Genomic DNA, 25,689 nt, shown 5'->3' with positions numbered 1-25,689 from the left:
ACCAGCAGGGGAGGGTAGAGCCTCTAACCAGTGCGATGAAAAACACTCAATGTCAATGGGAGCTAAGCATCATGTTTCCTCTATACAGATTACATCAAGATCACCAATGAAGTGAGACGACTCTGGGGAACCCTGTTTATTTGCTAGTCCACCCACATTCCATTATACAATTTTATAGCCTCTATCCATAATAAACCTGGGGTTACAGGAAGATGACCTATTCTGTGAGCTGCTAGCGCTGATAATATCCAGGGTACTGCAGCAACCCATCATCATCTACCATCATTATCACCTTGTTGTGATTCAATAGTAACATCTAAATATTTATATACAAAAGAACAGTACCATTTTTCTTGTTCTTCTATATTTGATAACTGCATTGCTTGCAGTAAAATAATATCAGCTTTCATGTTTGCTAGGTGTGAAAGAACTCTCTGCTGTTTAATTTGACAGTTCAATTCCTTAACATTTCACGAGAAAACACTGACTTGTGTAAATTAACAAGAATATATAACATGGTCTACATAATACTTCAAAGATACATACAGGAAGGAATGGCAATATTGTGTAAAGCTTATTCAGAAGATAAAATGGAACCAAGAGTAGAAATTAGGGCGTAAAATAAAAATAAAAAAGGGAAATGTATACCATAAAAGGACAGAAAGTACAAACTAAGAACTTTGTGACTGTAAGACATATATAAAAATGGAATTTGAGGCTGGGGAATGGAAACAGCACATTAGAGAGATGACACAGCCAGGGCGATATTGCTGAGGTCAAAGAATAGTGTTGCGAGACATTAGGTCAGCAGGGAGACGGTTCTTGAAACCTGTATCCAAAAAGAGCAAATATGAACACTTTAAGCAGATCCATGAAAAAAACAAAACAATCATCATTTTTCACTGGACCAAGAAGAGGTAGGTTTTAACAAGTCCATTGTCTCAACCCCATTCCCAGCAATGAAATTTTCTTATCCTTAGAAGTCACTGTAAGAGAAAAAATGGTATTGCCCATCCAGAGACGAATATTTCTTGATCTTTACTGCATTGAGAATTTTAATATGGGCCGGGATGCCCGCCACCCCTCCCAACACCAATTCCCCATGGGAGGAGACAGACACAGGTTTGAACTTTTGGAAGGCGGGGGGGCCTTACCCCCCCTGCCGTATTTATTAAAATATGAAACAAAATGTAAAACTTTAAATTAAAACGTTTCATGAATCATGTACAATTTTAACTTCCATTACATTTTGATGAAGACAAGCTTTTGGCTAACCTTAACAAATCTCTAATACAAAGGTTTCCTAGCCGAGTCTAGCATCCTGCAAATGCATAACATTCTAAGATAAAATTGTACAACCTAGCATTAAGGGCCAACGGCAAGGTCTTACCCGGTGTCAGATCCCTACTACCAAATTCCCGCGCTCACAGTGTGAGTGGCGCATGTGCAGAGGACTTTACCGTCGCAGCCACCTGTAACTTCCCTTGTCGTGGGGGCCCCCTTTCACTCGACGCCATCTTAAGGTCGTCCGAGTCCTCGTGTGAGGTATCCGTAAGAAGGAATGCGTGGACTCCCCCCCTTCCCCACACTCTCTTCCGCCGGAGCGGATATCCGGCCCCCGGGAAATTCATAGGAGGGGCATATAGCCGTCTCCCCCTGGGAGGGGCCTATGGCCGTCTCCCCCTGGGTGACCCATCCGTAGTGGGTGCCGCCCCCCCGTGGGAGGGGCCAATGGCCGCCTCCCCCCGGGCGCTCCCATCCGTACTGGGTGGCGCCCCCCCTGGGGGACCTTGAAATCACTGCTCACCGATCATGACCTTACCGCCCGACCAAAATAAATACGACAGTTGCTTTTTACCTACTAAGGAGAGAAAATACGCCTAATCTGTAACAGCTTGACAATTCGCCAACTTTGACATTGCTACAAAGGAAAAAAGTCCTAAAGCACAAGACAATCATTATTTATTTACTCCATCCCTCTACGTTTCTACAAAGGAGAAAAAGGCCTACAAGCATCTACTCAATCAAAGGCATACATCTATGATGCAGAAATGACTGTATCTTTTTATTACACTCGAATAATCACCAACAATTACTTTATTCCACAAACATTGCAAACAGGGGCTGGTGGGTGGGTCAAAATTGCAGCTTGTTCCCTAGAGGGCTCACGAGCGACGAGTGGTGCAGCCTTCAGAGCACTGGAACAAGAGGAAGCTTCGTTGAATTCCCGCTCTATTTATCCATCTGCAGGAGGGCGGGGGCCCGCCTCAGGTACGCCCATCCGTGCACGGACTTCCGGGCGCGTGTCTGGGCCAACCTCTTCTGGGCGGGAGGGGCGTGCTCCGACGCCGCTTCGGGCATACCAGCCAGGACACGCCCCCCGCCCAAAATAGTTTCCCGGGGGATCGAGGCACCCATCCATACGTTCGGGGGGACCGAGTGGTCTTCCCTTTCCATATGGGCCGGGATGCCCGCCACCCCTCCCAACACCAATTCCCCATGGGAGGAGACAGACACAGGTTTGAACTTTTGGAAGGCGGGGGGGGCCTTACCCCCCCGGCCGTATTTATTAAAATATGAAACAAAATGTAAAACTTTAAATTAAAACGTTTCATGAATCATGTACAATTTTAACTTCCATTACATTTTGATGAAGACAAGCTTTTGGCTAACCTTAACAAATCTCTAATACAAAGGTTTCCTAGCCGAGTCTAGCATCCTGCAAATGCATAACATTCTAAGATAAAATTGTACAACCTAGCATTAAGTGTCAACGGCAAGGTCTTAACCGGTGTCAGATCCCTACTACCAAATTCCCGCCCTCACGGTGTGAGTGGCGCATGCGCAGAGGACTTTACCCTCGCAGCCAATTGTAACTTCCCTTGTCGTGGGGGCACCCTTTCACTCGACGCCATCTTAAGGTCGTCCGAGTCCTCATGCGAGGTATCCGTAAGAAGGACAGCGTGGACTCCCCCCCTTCCCCACACTCTCTTCCGCCAGAGCGGATATCCGGCCCCCGGGAAATTCGTAGGAGGGGCATATAGCTGTCTCTCCCTGGGAGGGGCCTATGGCCGTCTCCCCCTGGGCGACCCATCCGTAGTGGGTGCCACCCCCAGTGGGAGGGGCCAATGGCCGCCTCCCCCGGGCGCTCCCATCTATACTGGGTGTCGCCCCCCCTAGGGACCTTGAAATCACTGCTCACCGATCATGACCTTACCGCCACAGGCCGGATAGTTGACTGACTATCCGGCCCCCCCCACACCTCCTAAAGGTCATGTCTCCTCAGTGCCACTAGCCATGCTACGAAGTCTCCTATGAGTAAGTCATTCCCAGCCCTGGACAGGTGCACCCCATCGTTCAAATAATAGTGATCACCCCGAATACACCCATGGGGAATGCTTTGTAAATGAGTAGAGCAAAACAGTTTCTCAATCTTGTTGTTGACCCTCTTTACCGAGTGGTTCAACGCCAACACAGACAAACCCCCCCGCCAAATTCTTCTGGGAATCATGTGGGACCAGGCAATCGTACACCCCGGGAGCCTCTTGGCCAACCAACTGACTGCTGACAATATGTGCTCTACTAACACCCGTCTTCCAAGTCTTACCAAGTCATTGCCTCCCAGATGCACTATGATTACAGATGGCGGTGACCTGTGCCGCCCTAAGAGTTCCTCCACAAAGCTCTGAAACAGGTCAAAGCAGAGGCCTCCTTTCCCATGGAAGGTCACTCTGAACCCATATTCCTCAGATGCGTGAGTCGCGTCACCTGCATTGAATATGTCCCGGCACGCCTCAAGTATGAGTAGCCCACGACCCATACCACTTGATCTCCAGTCGGTGATCCTTTCTCACTGGTCCTCTGGTGTTGGGCCGATCCCAATTTTCGCCCCGCGTTACAGGCTTGCAAAACTGTAATCCAAACAAAGGACAACAAGCGTGAGTGCATTTCATCAGTCTTTTACAACATGTGCAGTCGCACATACCTCTTGAAACAGTTCGAGGACCAACGGCCTAACTGTTTCACTTCCTTTGTACACAGACCCCGAGCCGTAGCCTCAGTAGCGGCCCCTATTCTGAATGAGTGGGTCCCAAAATCACACGGGTTCAAGCCCGCAGCCGCAATTGTAATTGCCAGCACCCTCCGAAATTGAAATCTTGTCAACGGGGTGCCATCCTCGTGTCTAAGCAGGGTCCCCCCCCATGTTGTCAACCTCTGTGCCATGTAGTCCTCCAAATACCTTACTGGACAACTGGGGTTCCCCCGGGCGCGCTGCAGCACCACACTACTCCCCAAAGCCTCCTGGTCTGTCTTTGACCTGGCTATCGAGATCAGCAGAGAATCGCCCCTTATTTGGAAGTGATCCCTGCGTAGACCTCCCCCCACGTCCTTCTTATTCCTCGCCACGAATTCACTTACCCGCATGGCCCCATGGAATGCCAATGCGAAAGCCGCTCGGAACAGAATTACCTCACTGTGCGAGGAGCATGTCTCATCCAGTTTCGCTAGTAGCAAGGACAATCTGTCTAACCCAATCGGGTGCCTTGTATCCTGTCTGCGACCCTCCAGGCGCTGCCAGCCGTGGAGTGCCTTCCTGACTAAGAAGGAACCCGTTGGGTCCCGAATCCCGTGGAGCTGTGCCATGAATAATATGGCAGCCCTATACCTGTTGGCGGTTGCCGAAGATCGGCCTTCCTTTTGAAGTGCCACCAGAAACCGGAGCAAGGACTCTTCCCGCCCCCAGCTATGCCCCCCTACCAGCCCTAAAAAGGCGCAGTATGAACGGAACGCTCCTTCATAAGCTTTCCTCGTCCTGGGCGCTAAACTGGCTGCCACGAGGTCTTGTAGTCTGGGGCACCGATCTGCCATAGTGCTTCGGGGAAAGGTGCCGCCACTAGTTCCGCTGTGGGTAGAGAACCCCTGAAAGCCTGCATGTGTGAACGAGAGAGTACATCAGCTGCATTATTTAGTACACCCGGCACATGCCTTGCCCTGAATTGTACATTCAATCTCATGCATCGCAATACAATTTCTTTCAACAGTCTTAAGATCCACTTGCAGCGTGCAGCCTGGTGATTATTGCACTCGACCACCGTCATGTTGTCTGACCAAAACACCACTAAGCGGTCCCTAAAGTCTTCCGGCCATGCCATCCGAGCCACCCAAATGGGGAATAGCTCCAAGAATCCAATGTTACCTGTCAGGCCGCTTGCGTGCCACCACGCCGGCTATGTTTGTGCCGACCACCGGTTTCCAAAGATTGCGCCAAACCCCACGCTCCCTGCCGAGTCGGTCCACAATCCCAGTCCGTCCGACGAGGCTGGGGGTTTGTTCCACACCACTCGACTGTTGAAATCCGCCAGGAATGCCAACCAAATGCGCATGTCCTGGCGAACCTCTGCCGACAGTCTAGTGCGGTGGTGTCCTTCTTTAAGGCCCACCATAGCCTGTGCTATGGAACGTGAGAAAGGGCGAGCCATTGGCATCACTCTTAAGGCAAAATTAAGCTGACCCACTGTCTGTTGTAATTGATGTAGGGTCACCTTTCCTTTTTGGAGACATCGTACCAAGGAAGCCCTGAATTTGTCCACCTTCTCAACCGGCAGACAGAAACACCCCTCCACCGAGTCTAGTTCAATCCCCAGAAACTCCAGTGAGGTAAATGGCCCCACCGTCTTACCTGGTGCCAATGGGACCCCAAAATCCCGCATGAGTGTGCAGAAGTCCTGCAGCGCTTGTGCACATTCCTGAGTGCCCGCCGGGCCCAGGAAAAGGAAATCATCCAAATAGTGCATCACCTGTCTATGCCCTGTGGCCTCGGTGAAAGCCCATTCCAAAAAGGAGCTAAACATTTCAAAATAGGCACATGAAATTGAACAACCCATGGGCATAGATTTATCCATGTAATACTTTCCTTGAAACGTGAATCCCAGCAGGCGCTGGTCCTGAGGGTGTACCGGGAGTAACCTGAATGCAGATTCAATGTCTGATTTCGCTAACAATGCACCGGGGCCCAGGCGATTCAACAGCACGACTGCGTCATCGAACGATGCATATCTCACTGAGCATACCTCGGGGTCAATCGCCTCATTTACCGAGGCCCCCCTAGGGGCCGATAGATTGTGGATGAGTCTATACTCCCCCGGGTCTTTCTTCGGAACCACTCCTAACGGAGAACACACAAATTCCGCAACTGGCCGAGTGGTCTTCCCTTTCCATTAGCTCACTATATTCTAAAAAAATCTGTTGCTTTGTCCCAGACTATGAGCTTGTTGGATACTTAACCGTGTAGAATCTATAAAATGCTGTAATTTGGGAATAAAAGAGGCAAACATTCTATATCCTCTGGAAGACCATGAATGTGAAAATTACTCCTCCTATTTCTGTTCGCTAAATATTCTGTCAGTTTTTTAAGAGATGGTATTGTCTGAATGGAATGAATATAACAGTTGAGGCCAAATGTATGACCTGAAAATTAGCGAGTCGCAAATTGCGTCACATTTGTGACTCACAATTTGTGACTCGCTAATGGGGATGCACAACAGTGTCGGAGACACTGTTTTCGAATCCCAATGGGGTCACAAATTGCATGCCTCATGCATATTTATGAGGCTGTCGCAATTTGCGACCCCATTGGGAATGGCTGGTACTCGCAGGGATGGTGTCCTGCTGGGGTCAGCAGACCTCCATGTCTGTGACTGCTTTTAAATAAAGCAGTTTACAAAAAAAATGCAGCCCGTTTTCCTGAAGGAAAATGGGATGCATTTAAAACTAAAAATTAAACTTTTCAGTTTCATGTTTTAAGGGCAGACAGTGGTTCCTGGGACCGCTGCCTTCCCTTAAAAAATATTTTACCATGCATTCACAAATGGGAAGGGGTCCAGTGTCCCCTTCCCATTTATGACTGCTTTACCACCCTTCACAGAAGGGTGGTAAACTGCAAGTGTTTTTCGACCACAATTGCGGTCGCAAAACATTCTTACATAGCTGAAGGAGTCGCTTTTAGGAAGGGATGCCCTCTGAACGCCCCTTCCTAATAGCGTGTTGCTAATCCTATTTTGCGAGTCGCAAATTAATTTGCGACTCGCACAATAGGATTAGTACAAGGCCACAAGTTCGAAAACAAATTTGCGAACAAAAAAAAACCTTTGTACATCTGGCCCTTGAATCCTAAATACCACACATTCTCTGTTTGCTTCTGAGACCATCTTTCCAAAAAAGACCTTTTGGCATCGAATAATTTGTTTGTTCCCTCAGTGTGAGGACGGAAGGCTCAAATTTCATCCAATAAAATCCCTGTAGTAGTAGAGGAAGTAGAAGATAGAGGGGCATATTACCAAGCAATAGCGATAATTATCTCTATTGCTTGGTTAGCCGGAAAAAATATCGCCGAGCAGCGAGGATTTTTACCGCTGAGATACCTTGATATTATCAAGGTTTATCTCAAAAGCGGTAACAATCCTGCGAAATGCATGAATATCGCTGAAACATCAGCGATATTCATGCATTATCGTGACAATGCTCTTTGCCATGTTATCCACCTTCCATTGGATAACATGGCTAAGAACTGCTTTTGACATGCGTTAGCTTTTGGAGATATTCGAGCTTAGCGCGAATATTTCCAAAAGTTGTTAATAGGCGTTAGCAACAGTCGCTAACATCTTGGCACGTCCACTTTGCATGTCATTAGCGATAATTATCGCTGACATGCAAAGTGGGCCCCTAAATGCCCGCTATCGCCTACCAGCTGTCGCTAACTGGTGTTAGCGACAGCTTGGTAATTGGGCGATAAAATTATCGCCGCATTAGCGGGAAAAAGTCCCGCTAATGCGGCGATAATGCCCTTGGTAATATGCCCCAGAGGGTCATGTTTCAATTGTTTTGGTAGCAGGTGTGGAAGTAGAGGATTTTGTGGATGAAAATAGCTTAAGATAAGCAGAAGGCATAGGTAGTCAGGCTGAAAAGATCGATTTGTGTTGAGATCCAGGGCTAATTTTAGATGCAAGTTTCAAACTCCTTGTCTCCTCCATATAAAGCAAATAAAAATTGCAGGAAAATGATGTACCTACAATCACCTCTCGCAAGGAAAAATGTTAAAAGTTGCCCGTAGAAATTCAGTAATAAAGAATGAGTTAGTCACACATTAAAAAAGCAATTGAAAACCCTCACAGATGAGATATATGAACCAATGGAAGCACTTAGAAATAGGAAAAATGTTCATTTAGTTGCCCAAAAACTGTGGAAAGGGGGAAATGTGTCAATATTTTTTGGTGCGCAAGGGCATTACTGTCTACCCAGTTTAATAAATGAAGAGAGGCGTGCCTCTATGATAGTAATTGGTTCTCAGGAGAGGAGTGTCATCAAAACGAAATCAACAGAAAGGCACAGTGGCTGTTTAACAGGGTGCTACTCTGAGACCCTGCCCCGTGAAAAACACTGTTCTGCTCCTACAGGAGCGTTTGGGCGAGGCTGACCAGCATATGTTTTTCAGTCGAGTCAACACAGCACAGGGGCTCTTCAGTCAGAAAGCCATTAGGTACAGCATCGTACCCACACCTCCCTGCAGCTTTCATTCCAGTTATGCAATTGATATCATTTTTGTGGCACTTAGGTAACATATATAGGCCCTTATTACAAGTTCTCTATTAATTCTGTGGGTGGATAGGGGAGACGAAATTAACAATTCTATCAGGTATCTACTTGTGATTTAAAAAGGATTACAAGTTATTTCTCTCAGAATGGAGAATAGCATGTGGGCCTGGCAATACCGGGTCTTCTTCTACTTGGAGTAGGTGGGAAATGCATGGTGGAGCTTTTTATATCATCCTTGGTGGGAGGGATTGAGGCCGAGGAAGCAGGAGGAAGTAGTCCTTTACCTAACTATTGGGAGCTTCAACGTGAATTTTAAATTCATACTTTCATGTTAAAGTTTTGTATTTTTAGTGTTGTTAGAACCTGGGTTTCTGGTTGGCAGAGGTCTGCACCCTGTCTTTGCAGAAACCACATTCCTAGTCACAGTAAGCCAGATACACACCATGAATTCAACTGTGCTCACCCTCTGGTAGCGTGGCACAGAGGAGGCAGGCTTACTTTTAGAAGCAATGTGTAAAGTGTTTGTGCAACACTTCAAACAGTAATACAGTGAAAGCCACAAAGAGACTCCACACCAGTTTGGAAAAATGGATTATGATTTTATAAATAAATCAAGACCAAAACGACGAACCTCTAATAATTTGAAGTTGAGATATGTATTTTTAAAGAATAAAAGTGTCAATACTGCTTAGAAGCAATAATATGGTAACGCTGGACTGGGGCAAGGTGAAGAGTTTAGACTACTGCAATATAGAGCAGGCCAGATAAAGGAGCCATGCAAGGCTTGCTGAACAAAGTGCCTTGATCCTGGTCTCAACAGCGAGATGCTGGCAGCCAAGCGATGCATCAGTGTCAATTCCACAGTCGAGGTGATACATCAATTTTCTTCACCAACGATGGCAAAGTACCGGCTCTAAAGAAGAAGCGCTACAGCTGAGATGCATTGATTCTGAAGCCAATGCACCAGTTTTCTCCAGCCAGTTGAGGGGATGTGTCGATCTTCTCTCACTGCAGCAGGGACGATGCAGCTGTTCCGATGCATCGGTTCTGGAGGTGATGTGCTGGTTTAGAGTGCAAAGCACTGGTTTTATTCCAACAACAGCGCCAATGCATAAATTCTGCCTCATGCAACAGAGGATGCATCAGTTCCACTGGAGCAAGTACCTGGATCCATTTCCGGTGGACCAGGTGCAGGAGGTAAGACATTGATATCCCTAAGTCTCAAACCAGGAGGCAAGCCAGCATACCCTTGGAGAGTACTCTGGGTTTAACCAAAAGTCCAGTTCTTCTTTCCTCAGCAGTGGCAGGGTGTAGCAGGCAGTAGGGCAGCACAGCAGAGAAGCAGTTCTTCTAGAGCAACATTCCAGCAGAGTAGCAGTCCTTATAGCAGCACATCAGTTCTTCTTCCTGGCAGAGTTTCTTTACAGGTCCAGAAGTGTCTGATTTCATGGGGTCACAGACCCAGTACTTATACCCAGTTGTGCCTTTGAAGTGGAGGTGACTTCAAAGAGGGGTGTTGAAGTGTTAAAGGTCCTCTGTTACCAGCCCTGGCTCCAGACTCACTACAGGGAGGTATGAAACCCTTTGATCAGGGGACAAGGCACTGCCCATTCAAGTGTAAGTATCATCTCCTCCCTCCATTCCTGTCCAGGATGACCCATCAGGATGCAGATAGCCACTCAGTCACACTTAACCCTCCTTTGTGTGTGGCTATCTAGACGGAATGGCCAAAGTACAGCTGTCCCCACCACAGACATGTATTGGAGACAGGATGCAAGCACACAGAGTTGTCAGAGCAGATAAATACCATCTTTCCCAAAGTGACATTTCTAAAATAGTAATGTTAAATCCAACTTTGATAGCAAAGAGGACTTATCATTGCCACTCCAATGATACTAAACATGACAGAGCTACTCCTTCTCAATCAGGAATTGCAGTTTAAGTGTGTAATAAGGAATTCCCAATGTTTAACCCTGTCCTATATGCTACATAGGGCCTACCTAAGGGGTGACACATATGTAGTAAAAGGGGAGTTTAAGGCTTGGCAAGGGGTTTTAAATGAAAAGTTGACATGGCAGTGTAAACTGCAGACACAGGCTCTGCAGTGGCAGGCATAAGGCATGATGAGATGGCTATTTGTTTGGGTGGCACAATCTGTGCTGCAGGCCCATGAGAAGCATTTAATTTACAGACTCTGGGCACATGTAGTGCACTTTACTAGGGACGTTTAAATAAATTAAATAGGCCAATAAGGTTTCCATGTTTTAAGGAGCGAGCGCAAACACTTTAGCACTGATTGGCAGCGGTAAAGTGCTGTGAGTTCTAAGTCCAACAAAAAGAATACAGCAGAAAGTGGAGGACCACCAACCTAAGACTTTTACGTCTAACAAGTGTTCACAATATGTCACTCCCCAATCTTCCGTTCATCTTAGTTATTCATGAGAGATTCTACATGGAAATACCTTTCAAGTTCAGTGTGGATTGTTCACAGAACATGGAGAATATCTTATCTGTCATATAAACTGAAAACTTTTCAGTTTAATAAAGGCAAACAGTTTCATTGAAAGATGGAGATTCTGCAATTTGCTTTTGTCGCTTCTTGGCTGCAGCTTCTAAGTTGTAAATTGGCCTTTACAGTTTTCAGTGCATGGGAACATTGAAAGTACTTGAATCTCATTAAAGTGACTGACTGAAGCCTTTTGCTTCGAAAAAATGAACGTCAATTGATATTTAAAATAAAAACAATTCATTAATGACAGAAATAGCACTATGTAAGGATTTTAACAATGTATAGTAGCACTATTGTGAAAACATAATGTATAAAAAATGTATAACTTTGCTATCACACACTGAGCATTATGAAATCAAAATGCAGGTGTAAACAATGAATTTGCTCCTGATATAAAGCCAGAGGTTCATGGATGCAACACTATCCCCTTCAAGCTGATTCCCAATAATAACATATGCCTTAAAAAGCTGGATGCAAAAATGAAAGGAAGTGCATTGTACTAGGGAAGAAAGATACTAGCAACATTGATAAACCAAATGCAGTTGCTATTTCTGTACTGCTTCTATCACCCACTGCTTTCTTGGCTTTTTATGTAACTTGTGCTGATGAATGCACCACTTAGGAACAATTCCCTCACAATGGTTTTGAGTTGGCTAAACGCCTCACCCCAGGTAGGTGTATGCTTGTTTGACATGCTATGAATTTGTTACAATGTTTCTTACTGCCCTCTGGCAAATTTCTGTAAAACTGCTACTGTACACTGTACCCACACCTTTCAAGAAGTAAAGCTTGCTAGACCCACTTGCTTGCTTTGTGCTATTTTGGATAGTTTGAGTCCCAATCTCCGCAAAAACAAACTACCATCAGTGAAAGCTTAAATAAGTATTTAACTATGTTTATGGAGAGAAATAATTGTCCCTGTCCAGAAATATAAGTTAGCAAGTGTTGCACTTGCTTAGGAAATATCACATGAGCAATTAAACGTTTATATTTGAGCAGGTAAAAAAATAATTGTTTAAAGAGTCTTGGGGATCCCGCATGGGAATACAGTGAGAGTATCATCTTACCGAGCATTTGTAGCACTGCTGGCCATGATAGGTTCCACAGCGGATCACGACTGTTGACAAATGTGTGACTATAAAGCCAGACCCCCCATGCTACCCATGGGGCATTGGTTTAACTATGATTGGGATGATCAAAGGGTCATCCCAGGAATGGAAGAATGTGTGAATGTGTATATGGTGTGTAACTCACAAGTTGATGTAGGGGGCTGTCAGGATTGGTCAAATGCCCCACAAGTCTAAGAGTTGTGGTCCCACTTTTAAATTAAAACATAGTTACACTTTGTTACATTCCCCCATTAAGTGGAGTCATTGGTGGCGCAGGCAATGCTGACACATAGTTAGTGCCCGCTTCTCATCTTTGACTAATCCAACATGGCGGTTTCCTGGTTAGTAAGCACTCTAGTTCTTTGCCCCATTTGAGAGCTCAGCTGTAATCAGCGTACGCTCCTTATTAACGGCGCACTTCGACTGAAGTTTCTTGCTGCTGACTGCGTTTTTCTGTGTTCCCCTGAAGTAAAATATTTCCCGTTTGTCTCCAGAGAAATCAGCATTTTGGGCACGGGAGTCTTCTTTCCCAGTTTCCGAGAGTGGTTCGCTCGCAGAATTCAGCTCTGTCTTCCCCGGTGAGGTGTTGGTTATTTCTCTGAGTAGCTGTCTTTTGGAGAGCCACGGCGCAATTACGTATCCTTTGTGAAGCAGCGCATTAGTTTTCTCAGCAACTCTATCAAGTATTGGGAAGTTCATTACCCTTAGTGAACGCTATTTTATACAGTGTTATTTTCTAAGAACTCTCCTAGTCATGCCTTAATTACAAGTGTTGCATGTTTCTAAAAGGCTATTCGTTTGTTTCTTGGAACTATTGAGTTTAGCCTCTGCACAAGCGATTGAAAGAACCTTTTAGTCCACAGACATTCCCAGAGGCATTATTAAAGGACACAGAAAATTAATCATTTCTTGAACAACCTTAGTGCTGTATGGTTCATATTTCATTCTTCAATGGTCTGTACAACTACAGCATCAGTTGGAGTTTCGTTTCTGAAGAAAGAAAGAAAGATATTTTCACTTAATTTGAATTCCTGAATTCAAGGTTGACTACTAAGTTAAAAACCTTTTTACAAATTCAACTACATTATAAGAGAGAGGCAAATTTCAACACATGTTAAGGTACTAGGCTTTAAATAGATGTTAGGCTGCAAATAATTCATTACTGAGGGTTTAGGGTTTACAAGACTGTAGTAATTTGTGCTTGCTATTACAGGTGCAGACAGGTGTCCTCTAGGAAGAAGTCCAGTGAAGATACCAGAGTGGCAGTCTCTCTTTCTATCCCATTCCCCTTTCCCCCCTGTTTCTGATATCGGAGAGATTCTGGTTCAGAGGCATTGGGGAGTTGGGAAATAGTCATAGAGGTTCTTCAGCTGTTCAGCTCGCGTGGAAGGTTTGGATTTTGGTACCCAGTTCTGACAGATTGAAGTGCCAAAAAACAAATCTTTGTGAACTCTACGGGAGAAGAATAGTTGAAGGGATTGATGTCAAGACGTTGGCATCAATATTAGAAGGGTTACAAAAGCAGTTAAGTGAAACTAGGGAGGAGGTGAGAAAATCAAATCAAGAGGCAAGTTGTATAAGACAAAGAATAGATGAACTCGCTATTAGCCCTAGTCCCAATTTTAGTGAGCAGAAATCCTCAACATTTTCACCTACTTCATCGACTTCTGAGTTAACTACTCAAGTAATTCATGCCATGTCACCCACTATCCCTTTAGCCAATTCAGAAAGATCTTTGGGAGACCCTCACAAGACTCAGATTTTCCTCACACAGTGTTCTTTACATTTTTTGTGTAAGCCAATTATTTTCAAGGAAGATCAATCTAAAGTGGCGTTCATGCTGTCTTATTTTAGTGGAGATGCAGCGGCTTGGTCCATACCTCTTGCTACGACCAATGATCCAGTTCTGTACAACTTTGATGAGTTTAAGGCAGAGTTCCTACGAATTTTTGATCATCGAACTATCTCACAGACCACTGATAATGAGTTGTTAGACCTGAAACAAGGGAATCGTGAGTTGGAGTTGGTGGCCTATTTAGCTCAGTATAACAAACAAATTGTAGAAACTCAATGGCCAGAGTCTAAACGTGCTGCAGTTTATTACAGAGGCCATAGAGAGGAGTTGAAGGATGGCCTCGCTCAGATTCCTAAAAGACCCACTGACGTATCGGAATTAATTGCTCTTGTGCTGCAGATTGACCAGCGTCAATCAGAAAGATGGTGTAATTAATGCAAAGAAATTCGGCAAATTCCACCAAGATTTGACAGAATTAGATCTGAAGTATCTAAGACCAGTGAAGTTGGATCGACTGAGGAACCAATGCAAATTAGTACAGTACGTGGGCCTTTGAGTAAGGAGGAACATGAAAAGAGGCGACAAGGAAAGTTGTGCATGTATTGTGGAGGGTCTGGCTATTTCGTCAAATAATGTCCCAATAAACCTAAAAATCCATCATGGGTAAAAGACAGGCCCCACCAGTAGAAGGAGTTGTTCTGGTGAAAGCTGTCAGAGAGACAACTCCAAACGATCAGCAGTTAGTAAACACTCTTCAGTCGTCGGCCCCACATTTGATAATTTCCAGTCAATTTTGTTTCGAGAGACATTGGTGGAGGAAGTTTCAGTAATGTTTGACTCCGGAGATACTGGAAATTTTTGTGATATACAATTTGCTAAGTCTTTAGGAATTTCTTTCATCAAGAAAGAAAAACTGGAACCAGTGAGAGCGGTGGATGGCACCAACCTTTCGTCAGGTCCAATCACCTACGATACTGAAGAGATCACGTTGTTTGGTCCAGAGTCCAGAGAGGCATCAAAGTTTAATAAGTTTAAATCTGTTTGACGTCCCTCAATTCCAGTTGATTCTGGGATTGCCGCGGTTAACAGAACACAACCCGAAAATCGATTGGGCAAAAAGAACGATAAAATTGAATTCAGAATATTGTGTTAAGCATTGTTTTGACCCTGACAAGATTGAATCTCGACCATCACCATCCGTTTGCTTGGTTGAGCAAACAAGAATAATTTGTACTGTGGAAGTTCAGAGCATCCCTTAAGAGTATCGAGATCTGGAAGCAGTGTTCAATGAGAAGGAAGCCTTGAAATTACCTCACATTGGGAGTATGATTGCAAGATAGAACTGGAACTAGGGGCTTCTTTACCTTGTAGTTGAATTTATGCATTATCTGAAGTAGAGAACAAGCATTTAAGGGACTATCTCGACCAGTATCTTGCCAATGGATTCATCCGTCCGTCTCAATCCCTGTCTCTTCTCCTCTTTTCTTTATTCCAAAGAAAGATGGGAGTCTAAGAACGTGCATTGATTATCGCACATTGAACCTGGTCACCAAGAAGAATAGGTATCCTTTACCATTGATTTCGGAACTGTTAAATCAAGTGAAAGAGGCTCAAATTTACACCAAATTGGATCCGTCAGGAGCCTACCATTTGGTACGCATGGCTGAAGGGGACGAATTGAAAACGACATTTAGAACCCAACTTAGCTTATTTGAGTATCAGGTAATGCTGTTTGGTCTTTGCAATGCCCCATCTGCCTTTCAGAATTTTGTCAATGATGTACTACGCGGGTTTTGGGACCGTTTTGCCGTAGTATATATTGATGACATACTCATTTTATCCAAGAACACAAGGAACATGTACAGCTTGTCCAGGCCATTTTGAGGCGTCTACTTCAAAACCAGCTATTTGTGAAGTTAGAGAAATGTGTTTTTCATTCCACGCCGGTGGAATTCTTAGGTTTCATTCTAATTCCTGAAGGTGTATCTATGGAGGACTCCAAGGTGAGGGCTATTAAAGATTTGCCGGCTCCAAGAACAGCCAAGGAAATACAGAGCTTTTTGGGATTGGCCAACTTCTTTCGATGATTCATTAAATTTTTCGGAGAAGGTTGGTCCCATCACACGGTTGCTCAAGAAGAATGAAAGGTTTGTGTGGAATACTGAAACCGAAAAGGCTTTTCGATCATTAAAAGAAACCTTTGTCACGGCTCCAGTTTTACAACATCCAAATGTGGCGGAATCATTCTTTGTAGAAGCAGATACTTCCAACTTTGCAATTGGAGGAATACTCTCTCAACTACATAAAGACACTGGCCAAAGCCACCCAGTAGCCTACGATTCTCGAAAGCTATCCACTGCTGCGATTAATTACTCCATTGCAGACAAGGTATTATTGGCCATAAAGGATGCCTTCTAGAATTGGAGGCATTTCCTGTTCGGGGCAAAACATGAAGTAACTGTGTTCACCGACCATCGTCATCTGCAATTTTTTAAATCAGCCAGAACTCTTACGCCAAGACAGCTTAGATGGTCACTTTTTTTTGCTGATTACAATTTTGTCCTGACCTACAAGCCAGGTTCGGTCAACGGGAAAGCAGATGCCTTTTCCCGTTTGAATGTTGGTGATGGTAAAGAAAAGGTGAAAAAAGGTTATATCATTCCTGAAGAGAAGATTGTGAGCACTACAGTCTATGAGAACTTGAAGCCAAAAGAATTCTGGATTCCAAGGTTAACCCATTGGCTGCGCTGAATGTTCCGCGCCAGTGCGGCACGTTATAAGAAACGGGAGGGCCGCGTCAGCACACGGACGTGCGCAGCACTACCTAGGTAGTGCACGCGATGGCCGTTGGCCAACAGCAGCAGCCAACGAGTTAAGAAGAGTCAGTTATTCTGTTTGGTTGACTGGAAGGGATGTGGTCCAGAGGAAAGATCTTGGGAGCCCAGTTCTAATGTTCATGCTCCAAGGTTAGTCAAAGAGTTCCATAAGACTGATCCACAGAAACCTAGAGAGGGGGTTTTGGTAGGGGGTACTGTCAGGATTGGTCAAATGCCCCACAAGTCTAAGAGTTGTGGTCCCACTTTTAAATTAAAACAGGGTTACACTTGTTACATTCCCCCCATTAAGTGGAGTCAATTGGTGGCGCAGGCAATGCTGACACATAGTTAGTGCCCGCTTCTCATCTTTCACTAATCCAACATGGCGGTTTCCTGGTTAGTTAGTGCTCTAGTTCTTTGCCCTCATTTGACAGCTTAGCTGTAAGCAGTGCGCACTCCTGATTAACGGCGCACTTCAACTGAAGTTTCTCGCCAGATGATCGCGTTTTTCTGTGTTCCCCTGAAGTAAAATATTTTCCGTTTGTATCCATAGAATTCAGCATTTTTGGCACCCCAAGACTTTTTTCCCAGTTTCCGTGAGTGGTTCGCTAGCAGAATTCAGCTCCGTCTTCCCCGGTGAGGTGTTTCTTATTTCTCTGAGTAGCTGTCTTTTGGAGAGCCATGGCACAACTACGTATGCTTTGTGCAGCTGTGCATTAGTTTTCTCAGCAACCCTATTGAGTATTGGGAAGTTCACTACGCTTAGTAAACCCTATTTTATACAGTTTTATTTTCAAATAACTCTCCTAGTCATGCCTTAATTACAAGTGTTGTATGTTTCTAAAAGGCTATTTGTTTGTTTCTTGGAACTATTGAGTTAAGCCTCTGCACAAAAGATTGAAAATTAGTCGACAGACATTCCCAGAGGCATTATTAAAGGACACAGAAAACTAATAATTTCTTGAAAAACCTTAGTGCTGTATGGTTCATATTTCATTCTTCAATGGTCTACAAGTAAGCAGGAATATATATATATTTGTACTTATCTTCATTCCCAGTACAACTACAGCATCGGTTAGAGCATCATTTCTGAAGAAAGAAAGAAAGATATTTTTATTAATATTGAATTCCTGAATTCAAGGTTGACTACTAAGTTAAAAACCTTTTTACAAATTCAACTGCAATATAAGAGAGAGGCAAAGTTCTGATATTGGAGAGATTCTGTTTCAGAGGCGCTGGGAAGTTGGGAAATATTAATTGAGGTTCTTCAGCCATTCAGTTCCTGTGGAAGGTTTGGATTTTGGTACCCAGTTCTGACAGGGGCTTATCTCCTATTTAATGTTACTTATGCATGTGAGGTCCTGAAGAAGGCCAACCGAAGATGCACAGGCCGTAACATCTGGACCTTAAAAGCAGAGGTACTCAGTTTCATCACAGTGTACAAGTATCCTACTAAACGTTTTTTGTGAAACAATACATTTCATTATTCTTTGGATTATACCGTAGAAACTTTTAAACACAATCTTTGTTGTCCATTCGACATAAAGGAGCCCTCAAAAACTGGTAGAACCCTCTGTCTAAGCAAGGGGTCATATGATGTAGCATGCCACTGGATAGCCAGTAGGTGAAGGCTCCTGGTACCCATAGGCCAGTAACAACTGATCGAGTAAAAGCATATTGACCTTGTGAGTTCAGGTGACTCAGATCCAGGATTAGGGAAGCCAATCCTTATGGTTATAATGTCATGTCACGAAATGTGGAACTGATAAGAATCCCTTTTACCCTTTCCGTACCTCATTCCCTCATTTGATGTATGAGATTGCATCATCCATGACCTACTGCCGTATTATATGCATGAGTTTTCCAAAAAATGAGCTTTATTGGACAGGATTATTTTAGGGAGACTTACCTTGTATTTTTTCAGGAATGTGTGTGTTGTACAAATGTGATACAAATTATGCCACAGTACTAAAACAACTATTTTTGGTTTCCTGAAACCGGTTTTTACAATCCTCTTTTTGTAATTCTTGCTACAGACTGCAAGATATTTTGTTGTTTATTTTTAAAGTAAACAGGCTTATGGTCCCATCCAGAGAAGTACCGCTTCCTCACCTCATGGTATTAGCTGATTGATGTATCATTCCTCCTTCTATGGAATGCTTGCACTGCATTGCATGAAGGCCTATTTTACATCTAAATAGTACACTCATCCAGCATGGAAACACATTTTTATATGATATATGCATTGTATACAAACAGCAATAATTTTTTAACTATAGCAGTTATTTTTAAATACGTTTGTCTGGTCTCAAGTGCACCCTTGACTTTAATATGGCCACCTAGTACGTTTTTCTTTACCCATTGAGACAACCTTACCCCAAAAGGCTCTCTTCCTGGTAATTTGTGAGACTGCAGGTTTTCAGGTAATCATTTTTCAAACTTGTCTTCCCAACAACAGCACCACTTAAGAAGAACACCTGATTTCCAATTCGAGTTTATAAGCTAGTGTGAAGCTTCCTTTCACTCTAATTGCGATGCTTAAAGTGGACACCAACATATTTTTTTCTGTTTAGCCTTTGTGATGGGCTTACCAAAATGTGCACTGAAATTTGCAGCTCATGTGACTTTTGTGTTGTAATTGTATGGTTACAACGAACAAAGGAAATCACATGAGGTACAGCCATGAACATAAAACGCAGATTATCATCCAGAGAAATACAAAGTCCATTGTCATTAAAGAAGTTCTAGAGACTGGAAATCACAATATCTGTTGGCATAACAAATTGTAGTGTAATTTGTTTCTGTGTCTAGCCATTAGGATGACCTCACCCTAAAATAGATCTGCCAGCGTATACGATTCTAGAAGATCACCCCAAAATAGATCGCCCAGCATATATGATTCTAGAGCCTTCTTTGGTGTGCTGGCTGTTACCTATTTTTTCACTGCCTTTGATATCTACTGTATATGTGTGCTGGACCTGGCCCTTTCTGCAGGGTCACCTCAGATTTTTGCCTGCCTTTGCTGTACCTGTTTTCTTTGGCTTTTAGGTGCAATTCTGCTAACCAGTGGTTAAGTGCTTGGCCTACACCTGATTGGTACATTCAATTTACTTGTAAATCCCTACTACATGGTTCTACATATACTAAGGACCTGTAGCCTAAATGCTGCTAGTGGGCCACAGCACTCATCATGGCACTCATTAAAGTAGTCTTTTCAAACATGTCTCAGGCCTACCACTGCAGCCTGTAATGCAGATTTAAACTTCCATTTTAAACTGGGAAAATGAAACGTTTGTCAGGCCTAAATCTTCTGTTTCAATTCATATAAATCACCCCTAAGGTTGACTCTAACCGCTGATTGGCAGGGTGCATGGTATTTAAAAAATAGGATGAGTGCTTACATTTTATAGTTCCTGACAGACAAAAAAGTTCTAATGTAGTTTTTACTATTATAAGGCAATCTCTTCCATATACTGACACTGAGTTGCCTTATCACACTTACCTGTCCCTTGGGCTGAGTGGTCGCTCCCCAGTGTATTCCTGCATCAGTCGGTATCGTTGCTTGGCTGCCTATCTGCATTTTGCCTCATTATTGCTGCCTGCTGTGTGCCTGCTTGCCGCTCTGTACATTTAGCATTTGTGGATTTTAAAAGCGCCGCTTTTTCAGCATTTGCGCATTTCCGCTGGGCTCCCCCCTCCGCCTCCATCTTGCCTCTGTTGTTGTTGTGCTGATCTTTAGCCCGCCCCGCCTCCCAGCTGAGACGCCCTCCCACTGACCAGAACAGCGCTCCACCACCGGAAAGCGCCGTGACTCGCTCCTGTCCCTTGGGCTGAGTGGTCGCTCCCCAGTGTATTCCTGCATCAGTCGGTATCGTTGCTTGGCTGCCTATCTGCATTTTGCCTCATTATTGCTGCCTGCTGTGTGCCTGCTTGCCTCTCTGTACATTTAGCATTTGTGGATTTTAAAAGCGCCGCTTTTTCAGCATTTGCGCATTTCCGCTGGGCTCCCCCCTCCCCCTCCACTATCCATATATGACAGGAGTTCCCGCGTGCAGCGTTTACGCGCAGCGACCGCGCCCAACCCGCGCCGAAGGTGCGCCAAAGGTAAGCCCGTCTACGCCCGTCCGCGCCTGGACCGCGCCCAGCGCCAGACCCCCTGCCCCTCGCGCTGCCCAGCCCCCCCGCATTACCTACGATGCCGCCACCCTCCTAGCCCTTAACTCCGGTCGCGCCCCAAACTGCGTCCAAGCCGCTCCCGGACACACCCATGGCCTTTCTCCTGCTACTCCTGCAAATTCATCGGCACCGACAACATCTCCGCTACGACCACAACACAGACTCCTGACCCCAACCACCTACAATGCATCCTTCTCAACACCCGATCAGTCCACAGACACGCCATTGACCTATGGAATCTACTAGACACCATCTCTCCGGACGTCGCCTTCCTAACAGAAACTTGGATGAACGCTTCCTCCGCCCCAGACATCACCATTGCTATCCCTGAAGATTATAAGATCATTCGTAAGGACCGCACCGACCACACAGGAGGAGGAATCGCTATCGTCCATAAGAAGTCAATCCGCATCTCAACCAGCTCTGACGCCAATCTCACCAACTCTGAACACCTTCCCTTCCAGATCCACATCGACCCCAAGACCACACTCAGAGGCACTCTCCTCTACAGACCACCAGGACCCCGCGCAAAATTCAGTGAAGACATCACGGACTTCATCACTCCTCACGCGCTCCCCTCCAAAGACTACATCCTTCTGGGAGACCTCAATTTTCACCTTGAAAAGATCAACGACCGCAACACCACCACCCTCTTGGACAATCTCGCCAACCTCGGACTTAAACAACTGGTCACGTCCCCCACCCACATCGCAGGTCACACACTCGACCCCATCTTCACCTCCAGCAACCATGTCTCCTTCAGCCACACTACGGAGCTCCTCTGGACCGACCACAGCTGCGTTCACTTCACCTACAACAAACCAAAACCCACCAACCACCTCCAACCAACTCTGCAAAGAAACTGGAACAAAATCACCACGGACCAGATCTCCGCATCGCTCCTTCTAAACACCCCAGCCCTCTCTTCTAACGCAAACGAAGCCGCCGCCAACCTCACCCTATGGTTATCCAACACCGCCGACACCTTAGCACCACTGAAGAAACGTCAAAACAAACCTGCCAGCAAAAAGGCCTCATGGTTCAACGATGATCTTAAGAAGTCCAAGAAACTCTGCCGCTCCCTCGAAAAGGCCTGGAAAAAAGACCCAACTACCAGCACCAAGGACGCCTTCAAAAACGCCACCCGCACTCACCACCAACTAATCCGAAAGGCCAAGAAAACAGCATTCAAGGATCGACTTGACAACAACGCCCACAACAGCAAGGAACTTTTCAACATCGTCAAGGAATTTTCCAATCCCTCGGCCAACTCCAACGACATCACCCCCTCTCAAGCCCTATGCGACTCCCTAGCCTCATTCTTCCACAACAAGATTGCAGACATCCACAACAGCTTCGACAACCAACCCGGAAACCAACCCACCCTACCTTTTGCTGAACATTCTCCCCCCGTGAACACCCTTAACGACTGGAACCCAATCTCCACTGAGGACACCATCCGCCTGATGAACTCCATCCACTCAGGATCCCCCACAGACCCATGTCCTCACCACATCTTCAACAAAGCAGACTCCGTCATAGCACCGCACCTCCGAGACGTCATCAACAGCTCCCTCAACTCCGCCACCTTCCCGGAAGACTGGAAACACGCTGAACTCACCGCCCTTCTGAAGAAACCCACAGCGGACCCCACCGAACTCAAAAATTACCGCCCCATCTCGCTCCTTCCATTCCCGGCCAAAGTCATCGAGAAAGCTGTCAACAACCAGCTCGCCGCCTTCCTCGAAGCCAACAAATCCCTCGACTCCTCACAATCTGGCTTCCGAGCAAAACACAGCACTGAGACCGCCCTCATCGCAGCAACAGACGACATTCGAACTCTACTGGACAATGGAGACACAGTCGCCCTCATCCTCCTCGACCTCTCTGCAGCATTCGACACAGTCTGCCACAGCACCCTTTTACAACGCCTCAATAACATCGGAATCCAAGGAAAAGCACTTGAATGGATCACCTCGTTCCTCACCGGAAGAACTCAGAAAGTCCGCCTCCCACCATTCAAGTCCGAGGCCACTGAAGTCATCTGTGGCGTACCACAAGGATCCTCACTCAGCCCCACCCTCTTCAACGTATACATGAGCCCCCTCGCGGCCATCGCCCGCCAACACAACCTCAACATCATCTCTTACGCGGATGACACCCAACTTATCCTTTCTCTCACCAATGACCCCAGCACCGCCAAAACTAACCTACACGAAGGAATGAAAGAAGTTGCCGAATGGATGAAACAAAGCCGTCTGAAACTGAACTCAGACAAAACAGAAGTCCTCATCTTAGGTACATCCCCCTCTGCATGGGACGACACCTGGTGACCGGAAGCCCTCGGAAAAGCACCCATCCCGACAGACCACGCACGGAACTTAGGCGTCATCCTGGATTCTTCACTCTCAATGAATAGACAAGTCAGCGCCGTATCCTCTTCCTGCTTCAACATTCTTCGCATGCTTAGAAAAACATTTTGCTGGATCCCCACCGAAACAAGGAAAACAGTCACCCATGCTCTGGTCACGAGCCGACTGGACTACGGAAACACCCTCTACGCAGGCACTACCGCTAAACTCCAGAAGAAACTCCAACGAATCCAAAACGCTTCAGCCAGGATCATATTAGACATCCCACGCAACGAACACATCTCTGGTCACCTTAAAGACCTCCACTGGCTACCCGTCAATAAGAGGATCACTTTCCGACTGCTAACCCACACACACAAATCACTCTACGACATCGGACCAGAATGCCTCAACTCACGACTGTCCTTCAACACCCCCTCCCGCCAACTACGTTCTTCCAGCCAAGCCCTCGCCACTGTACCTCGCATCAACAAGACCACCATGGGAGGCAGATCCTTCTCATACCTGGCTGCTAAAACATGGAACTCACTCCCCGCTTACCTTCGCCTTACCCAGAACCACCTAGCATTCAGAAAGCAACTTAAAACGTGGATATTTGACAAGTAATCCTCCTCCCCTTTCTAAGCGCCTTGGGACCCTCTGGGTATGTAGTGCGCTATATAAATTCTCTGACTTGACTTGACTTGACTTGATTTAGAGGTCAGCAGAGGGAATACTCCATCACAATCATGACAGATTTTAGGTCTGCCATATTCCTATTCCCTTAGAATAGAATGTGATGGTAACACAGCGGACAGGATATCTGTCACGTTTGTGATGGAGTTTTCCCCTCTGCCGACTTCTAAACCAGTACAAAAGGGGGTGGTGATGGACGTCCATCACCACCCCCTTTTGTACCGCTTTTGGCCGCCATAAGTGTGGCAGGGTATGCTCAGATGTGAGTCCCTTGCTCACTTTGCCACTGGATTCAAGCAAGCCGGGCTGAAGACAGCTGGAATGCCAGAAACCGGTCCTCGGAAGCTTGTTTCCGGTCCAGGGAAGACATGGCTTGGCAGTTCGGGCTGGACTGTTCCCATGAGGAACAGGGTCAGACTAATTTGCATATAGCAGTGTCTGAACTGGGGTGGCAGAGTGGGCTAAAGAACGGTGATGGATTAAACCCAGATCTTTTGACTGGGTGTGAGTGTTTGATTGATTCAGATGCTCCGTCCATCACCAACCCCTTTTGTACGACTTCTAAATCAGGCCCCTAATAAGTTAGAGCTTCAGTTTGGGGCCAGATAGAGAAATGCTGTTTACACTCAAATTTATTGTAATTTAAAATCCTCTTTAGTGGTAAAGCCAGATTTTAAGTAACTATTCTGAAAATGGCACATTTGGAAAGTTGCTTTTTTTCTTCCTTAACCAAATGTGCCCTTCTGCCGGGTCCATGGTCATAGGACTGTGTATTTCTATCCTCTGCTGTTTTGTGTATTGCTTCCAGGCAAAGTGACAAAATAGGCAAAGGTGTCAAGGGAGACGATATTTCTGACACAATGCTTGGGGAAGAGTTGTGCCCTGCCCTGATTACAATTCAAAGGACCCTGCCTGCAGCACACACAAAGGAACCTGGCACAAGGCATGGCCTTGCCTTTGTCAGCGTAAACATCAGGGTCCAAAACCTAGGAGAAGCAGAAGAACTGACCAGGACCGGTTGTGGGGGTACTCCAGGGAATTCCACATGGAAAGGCTGGCACCAGTCATAAAAGTGGTACCTTCAGGACCTCCCCTAAGATAACTCCTGGACATATGGAATATTTTGAAGAAGGACTATTCAGCTGTCTGAAGAAGTAAAATTGCACCTGCTTGCCTTAAAAACAGACTCTCCAGAAGTGACTCCAAGAGTCATTTGGTTAGCCTCCTGTTTGAGATACAGAGACACAACAAGCTTTCTGAGGCCTCCCTGCAACTGCCCAGCTGAACAGCACCAACTGGATCTTTATGGATTTGTCTGGACCTGCCTGAACCCTGCTGCTGTCTTCTCCTGGAAAAACTTCTGATCCCCAAAAAGTGCCCCCTAATTCATAAACCATTGCCTTACATCCTGAAGAAAAGGTGAAAAAAGTCAAGTTTGAGCTCCTCATGACCGCAAATTGACCTCTTTGCACTGAGAAATGACTTTTTGTGACAACCATCAACACAAAGCTTCTGTAAGACCAACTCTTTTCTGTGGCAGCAACATGCCATGTCAAACACCAAAGCGAATCTCCAGTGATGAGCAGTGCTTTACCATCCGAGACCAACAACTTCCTCATCATGGCTCTCACCAATGTGACTCTAA

This window comes from Lissotriton vulgaris, unplaced genomic scaffold (genome assembly GCF_964263255.1).
Source record: "Lissotriton vulgaris unplaced genomic scaffold, aLisVul1.2 SCAFFOLD_288, whole genome shotgun sequence".
NCBI classification, from domain to species: Eukaryota; Metazoa; Chordata; class Amphibia; order Caudata; family Salamandridae; genus Lissotriton; species Lissotriton vulgaris.
This window is presented reverse-complemented; position numbering follows the sequence as displayed.